The 13,360-nt window shown below is 37.9% G+C and overlaps 1 protein-coding gene across 1 annotated transcript in view; it reads right to left on the bottom strand.

The window, feature by feature from the left end:
* gprin1 (G protein regulated inducer of neurite outgrowth 1) overlaps positions 1–13,360 on the bottom strand; it is a 47,182-nt gene that overhangs the window by 26,249 nt on the left and 7,573 nt on the right. The gene's annotated exons all lie outside the window — the stretch shown is intronic.

Below are 13,360 nucleotides of genomic sequence, written 5' to 3'. Positions count from 1 at the left end.
TAGAAGAGCATCAGGCAAAAGAGTAGGGGAGCACCAGTGTCAGACAAGATAGTAAAGGAGTGCCAGTGGACCAGAGCTTTAAAGGAGCTGTCCAGAAAATAAATGTAAGAAGCACAGGCTGAGGTTCATTCAGGTCAGAGAATAATTGCTTTTTTTCCTTAAAGATGGTAACAAATGTGTAATACCTTTTCCTGGTAAAGTTGTTTGTTTTTACGTTTAGGAGCTAATACAGGGTTTTCCAAATTAAGCTATATGCCCTCTTTAAACAAATCTTTTTAATGAAAAATTTCTAAAGCACTTTTTTATATAAAAATCCTATTTCATAAAAGCATTAAGATGTCAGTCTATCTATCTATCTATCTATCTATCTATCTATCTATCTATCTTTGTCTTATACTCTGGCTCCTGAAAAAATGAAGCAAGCAAGCCAGCTAACTAACATACCTGAGGGATGCCTCACTTTTGTTACATTATTTTAAAAGTTAGACCCAGAGAACAGAAAGGGATAAACAAGCCCTGATTTTAATTCAGTTATGTTTATGTATGGCATAAACACAAACAATGCAGTTAATTCAGTTACATTTACCAATAACATTAAAGCCAATGCTTATGTTTTAAATGATTCCAGCTCTTAAAGAATACTGGATGGTATAAGAAGGCAGTTAGGGGAGAATACAGTTTCAGAAGTAATACACTCGGGAGTTAGAACATCTAGACATTGTGTTCTCTAGTTTATCATATAAATAAAATAAATAGACCAGTGTAAATAGATGTAGATGTTTTGTTGTCTTCCTCTAGATCAGCTAGCAGCTAGAAAGGTTTCATTTATATAAACTTCAATTAATTGCTTTTATTGGACATATCCCATACCTATTTTACAGTTGAGGTAAGGCAAGTAAATACCTAAGGATTATGATCTTCTCTAGTTCTCCCTTTTACCATCTACCCCTGGTATGCCTGCCATTTTCCTCTTACCACTTATTTATAATGTTATACAGGGCTTCACAAAATATTATGACAAATGTGGGACATTCAATAAATTATCAGGGTTAAACAAACAGTGATGCCCTACTTGCAAGAGGTTACAGTCTGTTATGCGTTATGCTTTAACAAGCCTTATCCTTTTCTGCATTCTGGATTGAAGCAATGTAAAGGAAGTCACTTTTCCTCCAGGTCTGTTAATCAGATGGCTTCTGCTTCATTGTTTTAGGGGTCGGAAGAAGTAGTGCAGATAATATTAACAGCCAAACAGAAAATGCTTTCCTACATGTTGCATAAAAGCCTACAATTATGTTACTCGCACAAAAGCCGAAAAGTCAAAATGCCACATATAGCCCATCATGAACTATGCTTCTGCCAACCTAGATTATTTTATTATTATCATTTATTATTATTACTATATCACAAGCAGAAAGACATTACTTGCTGTATTGTATATGCAAGGGGATACAAACCGAGCCAGGGTAATCACTTCATTATACATAGCTAAAGGGGAAATCAAGACTCACCATAAACAACTTGGAGCACCAATTTTTGAGCCCATAGTTAAGAATTCCAACTATGCATATACAATCTATGATCAAGACATCTGTGATCCATGCAGAGGCAACCTATAAGGCTGTTAGTGGGGTAGTTCACATTAAAATTAACTTTTTATATGGTGTAGACATTGACATTCTGAGACAATTAGCAATTGGTCTTCATTTTTTATGGTTTTTTAGTTATTTCGCTTTTTGTTTAGCAGCTGGTATTTTAGCAGCTATCTGGTTGCTAGGGTCTTTGTTACCCTACCAACCAGGCAGTGGTTTAAATAAGACATGGGAAAATGAATAGCAGAGGGCCTGCATTGAAAGATAAGCAATAAAAAATAACAATAATAATAAAAATGTAGACTTACAGGCCATAAGTTTTTGGCTTCCAGGGTTAGTGACCCCCATTTAAAAGCCGAAAAGATGTAGAAGGGGAAGGCAGATAATTGTAATGTAAAGGTGAACCCCCCCTTTAAACAAATCTGTTGGGACTCTCCAATCCATTTTGAATTGATTTGCATGGTGGTCTGAATGGGATGCATGACAAAGTGATTTGCTGACTTTCCTAGTTTTGATTTTTATCTTTATTTAAAATATTCATGTACACAAATACCAGTTTTTGCTTTAGTTTTCATCTCCCTATGTTAGCAGTACTCACATAGGAAAAGGAAAATACACACATTGGAAAAGGAAAATAATAAAAATGTATATATGATTGCAATGAACCAGGAACAGAAAGACCTAGCAGCAAAGTACAAATGCAATTTTCTTTCATTTGGCAGAAAGTCATGTGAATGATTGGATCAATCAGAGAAATCATGTGTTGAAGGAATTTATAGAAGCAGCACAGTAAAAACTGACAATAGTACAGGTATGGGACCTGGTATTCAGAATGCTCAGGACCTGGGGTTTTCCGGATAAGGAGTCTTTCCATAATTTGGATCTCCAAAACAGTACTTAAACTCAATAGGATTGTTTTGCCTCCAATAAGGATTAATTATATCTTAGTTGGGATCAAGTACAAGGTACTGTTTTATTATTACAGAGAAAATGGAAATAATTTTTAAAAATGTGAATTATTTGATTAAAATTGAGTCTATGGGAGATGACCTTACCGTAATTCGGAACTTTCTGGATAATGGGTTTCCGGATAAGGGGTCAGATACCTGTACATTAGACAAGTGTTTTGTTTCCCTTAAATATTACATGTAAAAGTTTTTTGCATTTAATATTTTATTTATATTTGGTGAAGTCTTAAGGCCGTTCTGCCCGCCTGCTCCTCAAACCCAAGGCACCCAGCCAGCTTTGCCTGCCACACAGAACATGATGCACCACAATGTAGACTGGCAAGTAAAAATGATGTCACATATTGCCATTCAGACCCTTTCCATGATATCTTTTAAAGAGGTGCGTTACCTCTTCTGAGAAAAAAATCTGTGATCCTTTTTTTTCTTTTATTTAAAGAAGACATATAACTTCAATAGTAGTGCTTCATTACCCAAATGTTACTGGACTGCAACTTCCAGCATTTTTAATACGTTATATAACACATTCCACACTGCTGTACAACGTACATCAAACATGAATTACCTACAAATACTGATGGACCCTGCTCTAACATGCAGCCTGTGTTCCCAAACATTCAGTGGTTAAAGCATGATGGAAACTGTAGGCCCCCAGGCTGTACCCAGCTCAGTAGTACCTGCAGTTAGGATCAGTAGAGAGAGCTATAGGGTCTGTAATGCTTCCTTTCTCATGCTGGGCTGGGGGTGGCACAATCCTTCACAATGGAAATAATAAAAATGTCAATAATACTTCATGCTATTACAGGATCAGCTATCCAGGCCAGCCTAGCATGACCGACAGGACCAGCTCTCTGCTCCCAGGCCTCTAAGGCCATATCGGTGTGTCAGCTGTGGACTGGGGGGCGGCTTGGGGGCACCTCTCTATAGGAAGATATCTGTGCCCCATACTTTCCATGTGTTACTGACACATGCCTATCAATTTTTATAAGAATGCTGTCAGTCAGTAATATTTTAATGATCTTAGTGAGATTAAAATATTACTTACTCCAAAACAACATACCCTACACAAAAGAGCCCTTTCCCTTGTACTGGAAACAGGTTGCTGGAAAATCTATTCAGGCACAAATCACATGGGTACTATACAGCGATACCAATCTCTATGCAAACCTAACAGTAAGCAAAAAGATTGGCAGCAGCAACCCGAAAGACATTATTACAACAATGAATATCCCCTGAAGCTCCTTCCATAACATTAGTCAAAACTACATCAAATATTTAATCTGGATTGGATAGAAACAACAACAACAAAAAAAAAAGAACAAAACACTTCAATACTGATAATTGGTCAACTTATGTACACTCTTCTACACCAGCCCTCAAATACCTTACAATCTACACCATTCAACACACAACATGGTACGTCATAGAATCATTAAGAAACAACCCACTTATAAAGGAAACACAATCATATTACCTTGAGATAAATCGGAGAAGAAATCAATCACCAAGACTGCTTCACATACATCCCAGAATTCACAGAATTATTAACCATAAACAAAAGTGAATTCATTATTATATCTGTTAATATTACTATTACCACAAAATGTTGCATTTCCTTTGTCTTGATATGACTACTATTATTTAAATTGTTCTATATTATTTTTTCTTCATACATGCATTCTATTATATAATTGTGTATTTGAGTGAAAAATAAATAAAACCATTTTTTTTTTAAAATAAAAAAGAGCCCTTAGTTTTAACTGCAAAGGAAGACTTTTACAAGTTCCCAGCAATTCTAAACAGTGGGAGCAGGTCATGCTAAAGAGTAGAACTGAGCAAGTAATTCAAAACTTGTACATTCTAATAAGCAGGGCTCTCTTTCCCTCCTGTATCTGTATCAGTCATTTTTTGTGTGTAACCTGTTTATACTCTTCTATCGTACAATGCTGATGAATATGTTGGTGCTTTATAAATAATTGTTAATAATAATAAGACTGGATTGGGAGTTCTTAGCTTTAGTAAAAAAATGAAAATGCAGGTTTGTGTTCCTATAATAACAATACAAGTGAACATTCTAGTCACATAAAAACTCATTTATAATGAACACAGCTACCATTTATCACCAGTAATGCAAGTAATGTTTCCAATATTATTTTTTATATCTTGTCATTTTTTATTACACCTTTCCTCTCTTTTTGGCTAATTTCTCCTCCTACGCATCCTTTTTTTATTTTTCTTTGTACTTTTCACACTCCCTCTTTATGTGTATGTAACGTCCTTAGTGTTCATCCTACAGGCTGATCCAATCAGTATTCACGCTGGCTGCCTAGCAACAACAGATGTACGTAGGAGTACATGCTGCTTCCAGTAAAGAGTAGGGAGGGTGGTGGAGGGGAAAATAACTCTAAAAATAGGGGATAATAAAACATAATGAATATTATAAAAATAAGGTAGTGTTAGTCCACACTGTGAGCCATGTCTGAATTCAGTCATCAGGCTAGCTCTTGGTCAATTTTACTTGCAGCGTGATTACATGATGGAGAAATTAGCCTAGAATTGGGGATGTTGGGCTAAGGCAGGTGAGCCAAAAAAGGAAATAGGAAAAGTGGACAGCAGTGGAAAACTGAATATTTACCTTTGTTGACTGAAAACCAAAGTGACTTATAAAATGGGCTAGGCATTCCCAGTTGTACTAGTAGGGATCTGAATGCAGGAAAATGCCTCAAGGCATTGGGTATATTGAATGTTAAATATGGTACCTGACTGTCTGTGTTACATGGATATCCAGTCAAAATCTTTGCTGCATGCATGGTGGCCTAAATGTAATTAAAAAAGATGAGGTCAAACGCTTTCCATATACACTTTGAATATATTTTGGACCGATTATGTGACTGGAGTTATAACAAATAATGGGGAGGATCAAAAGAATATCTGTAAAACTTGCTTCTGTATAATTGTATATGGTGATTCATACATATAGTAAAAAATTGAGTACAGGTATGGGATCCTTTATCCAGAAAGCTCCAAATTACGGAAAGCAGTCTCCCATAAACTCCATTTTAATCAAATAATTTAATTAATTAATATACTTTTTAAAATTGATTTCCTTTCCTTTTTCTTTGTAATAATAAAACAGTATCTTATTATTAATCCTTATTGGGGGCAAAATAATCCTGTTGGGTTTAATTAATGTTTTATTGATTTTTTCATAGACTTAAGGTATGAAGATTCAAATTACAGAAGAACCCCCTTATCCGGAATACCCTTGGTCCTGAGCATTTTGGAAAACGGGTCCTACACCTGCATAAAAAAACAGAATTATTATAAATGTTAATAAAAAAATAAATACAATGTATTGCATGTATAAAGTGACAAAAAAACACACTTTCTGTCTGGGATAGTGTACCTTCACAACTAAAACTACCAAAGGTTGCACTGATGGCTCTTTTAAGGTGCCTCAGGCAGAATATCTGCTAGACACAACATTCATACTTCCAGCATGAGGTGACTATTTGTGACATGACCAGCAAATCCAAAATAAATGATGAGTCATGGAGCAGCTAGCAATTCTGCCATTTCAAGTCTTAAGTGTCTGAAATGGATAAATCTAAGTGACAAGCAGGCTCAAAGAGTCAAAGGCATTGCCTAGGAAACAAGCTGCGGTGCTTTCCATTCCAGAACTAGAGAAGATACATGCAATCCCCTACAACCACAAAACACAAGTGCATATGGCTTCTGCTTAATTAAACTGACTCTCATCATTTCTTTCCTGCGCTTGCCTTTTTTGTCTAATGAAACTGGATCTTGATCCTCCACATTCTCAGACCAACCTTGCAGATTTCTCTTTTCTATGGAAATAATTTCATAAAAGTGCCACCCACATACAAATATGTATGACTAAACTAAGTATAATGACTTATAGAATAAGAGGATAATGTAAAAGATAACAAACAAGGTACATTGCAGATGTACAAAACCTGCAATCCACTTATAAATAATAAGAGGGAATAATGTACCCACTACTGTAAAATATAAGGGTAATAGACATCACCAAGGAGTTCTGTGGCCATATAAATGCTTTTATACAGCTTATGGAACCCCAAGGTGACTCCTAATATCCTCATATTTTTACAACAGGGGGCACATTATATTTTTAATACATACATTTCAATTTGTTGTGACACAAATTACACTACTGAGCACTGATTATAAGGGATAACATCACTAAGCACTGGTCACAAAAATATATTTTACAGATTGTCCACGGTTCTTGTGTATTATATCCTTTAATTTGTCAGTCAATAATTTAACAAAATTACAAACTGACAAAGTGCTACAGTAGGATACCATTCTTTAGGATCTTATGGTATTCTAGCAGAAAATATTAGCAGCACTCAAGGCAGAGTCACTTTCATGTAGCCTTTTCTCTCACATATGGGGAACTAAACTACTCCAACTGTAATCCAAGCTTAGGTTGCCCTTCTTAACTCCTTTAATCATTTTCTCCTCAAGCATCTCAAATTTGACCTAGCCGTACTTTTGGCATTCCTTTTTTCCCCATGGATACCTCTCATGTTCTCAGCTTCATGAACCACCAAGGTGGTGAGCCAAACAGGTCAGCTTCACTTCCCACCTATCCTAACTGAACACAAAGTCACCAGGTTCTACCTCTCTGTGGGGCTACTTTCAACATATGCAATAGGAACTACATTAAAGAGTCAGGTAAGTAATGTTCCACCACCCTGGAAACCCCAACAAGTGGATAATACTTGCAGCTCAAATAATAAACAAATAATATGGGTTACTTGTACTGTAGGAATTAAATTTTTTCACATTTCTGCCCTAAATGCTATGATATTGCATTGTATTATATTTATTTATATTAATAGCACTACAAATGAATGCAATGCTTTATAAGCTGTAAACACAACCAGGGCTACAGATATTATAAATGAAATATTGAGAACAAATAGTGAGTGCTAGTACTGGAGAATCACAGTAATAGTTTCTCTGGACTAGCCACACTGCCACACTATTATTTGTAGCCACACTGCACAGCCTAGTCAATACAGAAGCAGAGGGACAGGGCCAGCTTGAGAGTAGTGTGATCTGGCTTTCTTCAGGGTTAATCTGGCTGGCTTTCTTTAGGTTTGATTTCTCTTGCTGATCTTCTCACAGTCTCCCAACTGTATATGAAATGTCACAATACTAAAATAGATCAGTGCCTATGGCAAATGGAGAAATCAGGAACTCATATAGTAGCTTCAATCACTCAGATCAGCACCCACTGTTATAGAAGATATTAGAGGTGTATTTCCCCTTTTAACTCCAAAAATAACTTTTAGACTCAAATGTTCTTTAGATGAATGCTGTAGTACTATACTTGTATACTTGTATACTTGTATACAATCTGAAACCTCCACCATTCAGCAGAAATGCCTACTTACAAACCAATGGTTAAAGGTATTGCCTGTGGTAATCAATCAAGCGCTCTTTACAGTCTGTACGTCCTCAGGCTCCAATATAAGGATATACAAGAATCCAAATAGTGTAATACCGTTTTATATAAAAAACTTTAAAACATATTGTGCTCACATTCAGTTTCACAACACCTTAAATCTGTTATATAATGATTAATTTTATCTTAGCTGGGATCTAGTTCAAGGTACTATTATATTATTACAGATATAGGATCTGTTATACGGAAAACCATTATCCAGAAAATTCCAAAATACAGAGGGTCATGTTTCAAATGGTTGTGTAAAACTATTCAAGGTATAAGTCACCCTGTAACAAGTCATTCTCAGCTTTGCTATCTTTTTACTGAAAACAGCAGACATATTGATTGACCAGGAGCAATAGGGTGTTTCTGTACAAAGTTACAAACCAGCAGCAAATGTGAGGCAGCCACGACAAACAGCGAAATGCAGCTACTACACAGGTGAATGAGCTTATAGACAGGGACTGATTAATATAAGAATGCAATGTATAGCCTGAAAAATAAATCTGCAACAAATATATTATACGTTAACAAAAGACAAATTCATTCCTTTAGTAACAAATATTTACAACTGTAAAGATAGGATAAGCCCACAGCAAAATAAAGCTTATCTACAGTATATACAAGCACCCAGTTTGGTACTAGTGTTAAGTGAATGTGTGAATACAGTGTAAGGATAATAATAACTAGGTATATACAATAAATAACATGCAGTTATTAAGTTTGTACAGTAATTACAACCCTAATAAGGCACTTCATATTTGCCATGTGCTTCTTCTAGTACCAGGTACTCTAAAGTGCAGATAGACAAGTAAATTAAATCTAAGCCCGCAAAGATACCCCTGGCCTTTCATATAATATAATTACAGACTAATATAATATGTATTCTGAGGATGTGAATAAGAAGAATGTAAAAAAATATGTAATTTAAAGTTGCGCATATATATAGCATAAGAAGTGCTACAGTGCTGGGATTCAATCATTATTTTTGTGGTGTATTTTATTTCTAAATTACACTTTTACATAACAACTAATTCATTCTAATCAGCATTATGCTTGACATTTATATTCTATATATACAGTATATTGTGAGTCGGTCCTTAAACTCAGTAACTGACAGCAGCACAGAGCATGTGCAGTGAATCAGCAGAGAAGAAGATGGGGAGCTACTGGGGCATCTCTGGGGACACAGATCTTCCCTGCTAAAGGGCTGTGGTTGCCTTGTGCTGGTACAAAAGCACAAAACATAATTTACAGCATTTCTAGCATAGTTTGCCTTTAAGCGCATGGATGAAGGTGCTATGGGTTAGTCCACCTTGGATAGCCATGCAGACAATGTCCTTGTGTCCGAAACATTGTCCCAAACAGACTTTTCTCTGTTAGCTGAGAACCTTGGAATTAACTCCAACACATCTTTTGTGTTGATCAGCTTGTAGATTATCTTTGGTTTCAATGAATTTGCCTTGATTCCCTCAAGTTGGTGCTCCCTTACTATTTAAACTATTGTAACATCTGCTAGCACCAGCCTGCTAAGTTGCCTGCTCCTGGAAGCATTGTCTCTGGCCAGGTGCAGGCAGACACGGCAGTTATCTGCAGAGAGATGCAAACTGTTGTGTTTTTGGATGAAAAAGCAACTTAGCAGGTTGGTGCCACCATTTGGGCTGATTATCAGGCTGTGGAAAATTGCAGCTCCATGCGGCACTAGACTGAAGGACGGCACAAGCCTGAAGGTGCCCATACACGGGCCAATTCTAGCTGCCGATATCAGTCCTTAAACTGATTCGGCAGCTTATTGGCCCGTGTAGGGGCACTAATGACGGGCCTGCCCGACCGAAATCTGGCAGATATCGATCGGGCAGGTTAAAAAATTTAGTCAGATCGGGAACCACATGGGCTCGTTGATGCAGTGACCCCAAACCAACTACACCTATTACCGTCATTCTAATTTGATTGTTTGGCCCCAGGGACAAGCGACGGAATTAGCTTGAATTCGCCCGATATCGCCCACCTGTAGGTGGGGATATCGGGAGAAGATCTGCTCGCTTGGTGGCCTCGGAACAGACGAAGTATATATCCACAGAGCGGCGTACGGAAGCGGATCCGCTTCTCTCAGCCAGGCAGAAAAGGGCTGAGAGTAGCGGATATATGCTTCGCCTGTTCCTGCCTTTAGACTACTGTTACACGGAGAAGATTCTCATCATGCAGATAAGTGCAGGCTAAGAATCCCATCTGTTGCTGAGAGATGTGCCTGCACCCGCAAACATTGAATCCACCCAGTTGAAAGTACATGCAGTGTATTTCTGAAACTGCTCAAGTATTCCGTTTCGGACACAATTACAACATGTGTGCCTTCACCCAGACCAAATCAGTACTTCCATAGTGTAGGTGAAGAATATCGGCCTGTGCAGTAGACTTATATTCTGTTACCTGTTGTATTCAGGGTCATTAGTATTGCTTTGAGTCACTGTTCCCAAAACTCTAAATATAAAATCTAAGTCTGATTTTTGTAAACATCTGGATGTAAACCCGCTGCTTTTAGTTACGCACTGTCCTCCTTCCAGAATAAGAGCAAATACCTGTACATTCCGTATATCTCTTGACAGCATATTGATTAAATTTTTGTGGGCATGACAATGGCATTTAGCCTCCCCAAACAAAAAAGTCACCCTCCACCTATGTTAGTGCCGCAGGCCGATAATCAACCTAGGAATAGGAGCTGTCCCTCCATTCCATGTACATCTGAGTGGAAAAAGAAAAGAGCAGAACATAGATCTGAAATCCGAAATTCTTGTCTGCGAATGTCAATGCCTAGAGGATGAACTTGCAAGAAGCTCCTTGGCAGGGATGGCGTTTTAAGAAACACTTTTTACACCTTTGTGAGTGCTCCTTGTTTATTTTTTATTCATTGTGACAGTGTCATTTACACTGACTGCTTCTATGAGCCCCAGATAAAGTGAAATATTGTTCATGCGATGGCTCTGCAGACGGTGGCCAGTGGAGGCCAATCAGCAGTGGAGGCCAATCAGCAAACATCTGTCCACTGTGCTGTGTGATTTCACAGAGTTTTTCAGAACTAGCAGCTAAAAGGTGGTCTGGGCAGGAAAGGCACATAATGTACACATTACTGTAAGAGGTAACTGTAATATATAAACACAAATTATACAATACTTTTGTGATCTATTTGAATATTTCATATTCATTTTACAGTGTGGGTTACTTTGTAAAGTCATTTGCTTAAAATCTGCTCTACGTGACTTACAAAATATAATATGTGACTCACAGTTACCATGGCAGCATGTGTGTTACTAGTTTCCAAATGTACAAAATGATCCCAGCTATCAAAAGCAAGTACAAAGACAGGGTTATTGCAGCGGATGTTGGATTTCTTTGTTCAATAAAAACAATTCTTTGTCAGAGGAATGGAAGAAGGGGGAGGTGGGTACTGAGGGCTTGGAAGGCGAAAACAGGACCAATGTATTTGACATACAAATGTATTGTGGGGCTACTACAACCTACCTTGCTATGCAAGGTTTCATTCATATTGCCACATGACACGATCTCACAGAGCTGGAAAACAAAAGGTACCCCCCCAGGTCCCAGTGCAGTTGCCAATAGCAACAAATCAGCAACCAGCTTTGATCAGTCTCCTTCAGGTAAATGCTGAAAGCAAATCTCTGATTGGTTGCTATGGGTTAGTGCACTGTTCTGTTGTGATTTTTATGGTGTATTTTTCATTTCTAAATTACACTGTTTACATAGCAAATAATTTACTCTACCATTTAAAATTTTATTTTTGAACCAACAAATGTATTTTTTTTTTAGTTGTAATATAGGTGTGTAGGCAGCCATCTCAGTGCATTGTGCCCGAGTCTGAGCTTTCAGAAGGAGCCAGCGCTACACATTAGAACTGCTTTCAGGTAACCTATTGTTTCTCCTACTCCAATGTAACTGGAGGAGTCCCAAGTCTGACTTACTATTGAGTGCTATTCTGATATCTACTGGGAGCTGCTATCTTGATACTTTCCCACTGTTCTGCTGATCAGCTGCTATGAGGCGGGTGATATCACTCCAACTTGCAGCTGAGCAGTAAAGTGTGACTGAAGTTTATCAGAGCACAGGTCTCATGAAATTTCAAAATTGAATTGGATTTTTCTGGAGAAGCTCTTTTAACTGATGAGTTTTGAAAAAAAAATACTGTGACAGTATTCCTTTAATATTATTATTATTAACATTTATTTATAAAGCGCCAACATATTCCGCAGCGCTGTACAATAAGTGGGTTTCATACCTTGGACATACAGAGTAACATATAGCAATCAATAACCGATACAAGAGGGGAAGAGAGCCCTGCCCAAAAGAGCTTACAATCTACAAGGAGAAAGGGTTGAGACACAAGGTGTGGGAATGGGCGTGACAGAGTTGTGAGAGATGTGGCACAGGTTATTGCTTTTAGTGGCACACTGAGGTTATGTTAAACTAGATTAGGGTAAGCTTCTCTAAAAAAATGCTTTTTTAGAGATCTTTTGATGGCAGGGAGATTGGGAGAAAGTCTGACAGATTGTGGGAGCAAGTTCCAGAGAAGGGGGGCAGCCCTTGCAAAGTTTTGAATGCGAGGAGGGAATGAGGGAGGTGTTGAGGAGCAGGTCAGCAGAGGAACCTAACAAGCGGGTTGGATGGTACCTAGAGATGAGTTCAGAGATGTAGGGTGGGGCAGAGTTAGGAATTGCTTTGAATGTGAGAGTCATTAGTTTGAATTTTATCCTGGATGGAAGGGGAAGCCAGTGCAGAGATTGTCAGAGTGGCATGGCAGCGGAGGAGCGGTTATGGAGGGGTGTATGAGCCTGGCAGCAGTATTCATTATGGACTGGAGAGGGGACAGTCTTTGGCCAATTAATAGGGAGTTACAGTAGTCCAGGCGAGATATTATAAGAGAGTGAATAAGAATTTCGGCAGCATCTTGGGTGATAATGATTATATTTTGGAAATATTTCTTAGGTGAAAGTGACATGATTTGATAAGTGACTGAATATGAGGAATGAACGCAGGGCAGAATCAAGGATAACCCCAAGGCCTGGGAAGATGGGGTGATGGTAGAATTGTTAACCGTTATAGATACCTCGGGAACAATGTGGGTGTTGGATGGGGGAAAGAGAACCAATTCAGTCTTAGAGAGGTTTAATTTAAGGTAACGTTGGGACATCCAAGTGGAGATAGTGGACAGGCAGTAAGAGACAAGAGTTAGAAGCTCTGGTTTGAGATCAGGAGAGGAAAGATAGATCTGAGCATCATTAGCATAGAGGTGGTAC

This window comes from Xenopus tropicalis, chromosome 3, assembly GCF_000004195.4.
Source record: "Xenopus tropicalis strain Nigerian chromosome 3, UCB_Xtro_10.0, whole genome shotgun sequence".
Taxonomy (NCBI): domain Eukaryota; kingdom Metazoa; phylum Chordata; class Amphibia; order Anura; family Pipidae; genus Xenopus; species Xenopus tropicalis.
The sequence above is the reverse complement of the archived record's forward strand: the minus strand, read 5'-3'. Positions and strand labels throughout refer to the sequence as shown.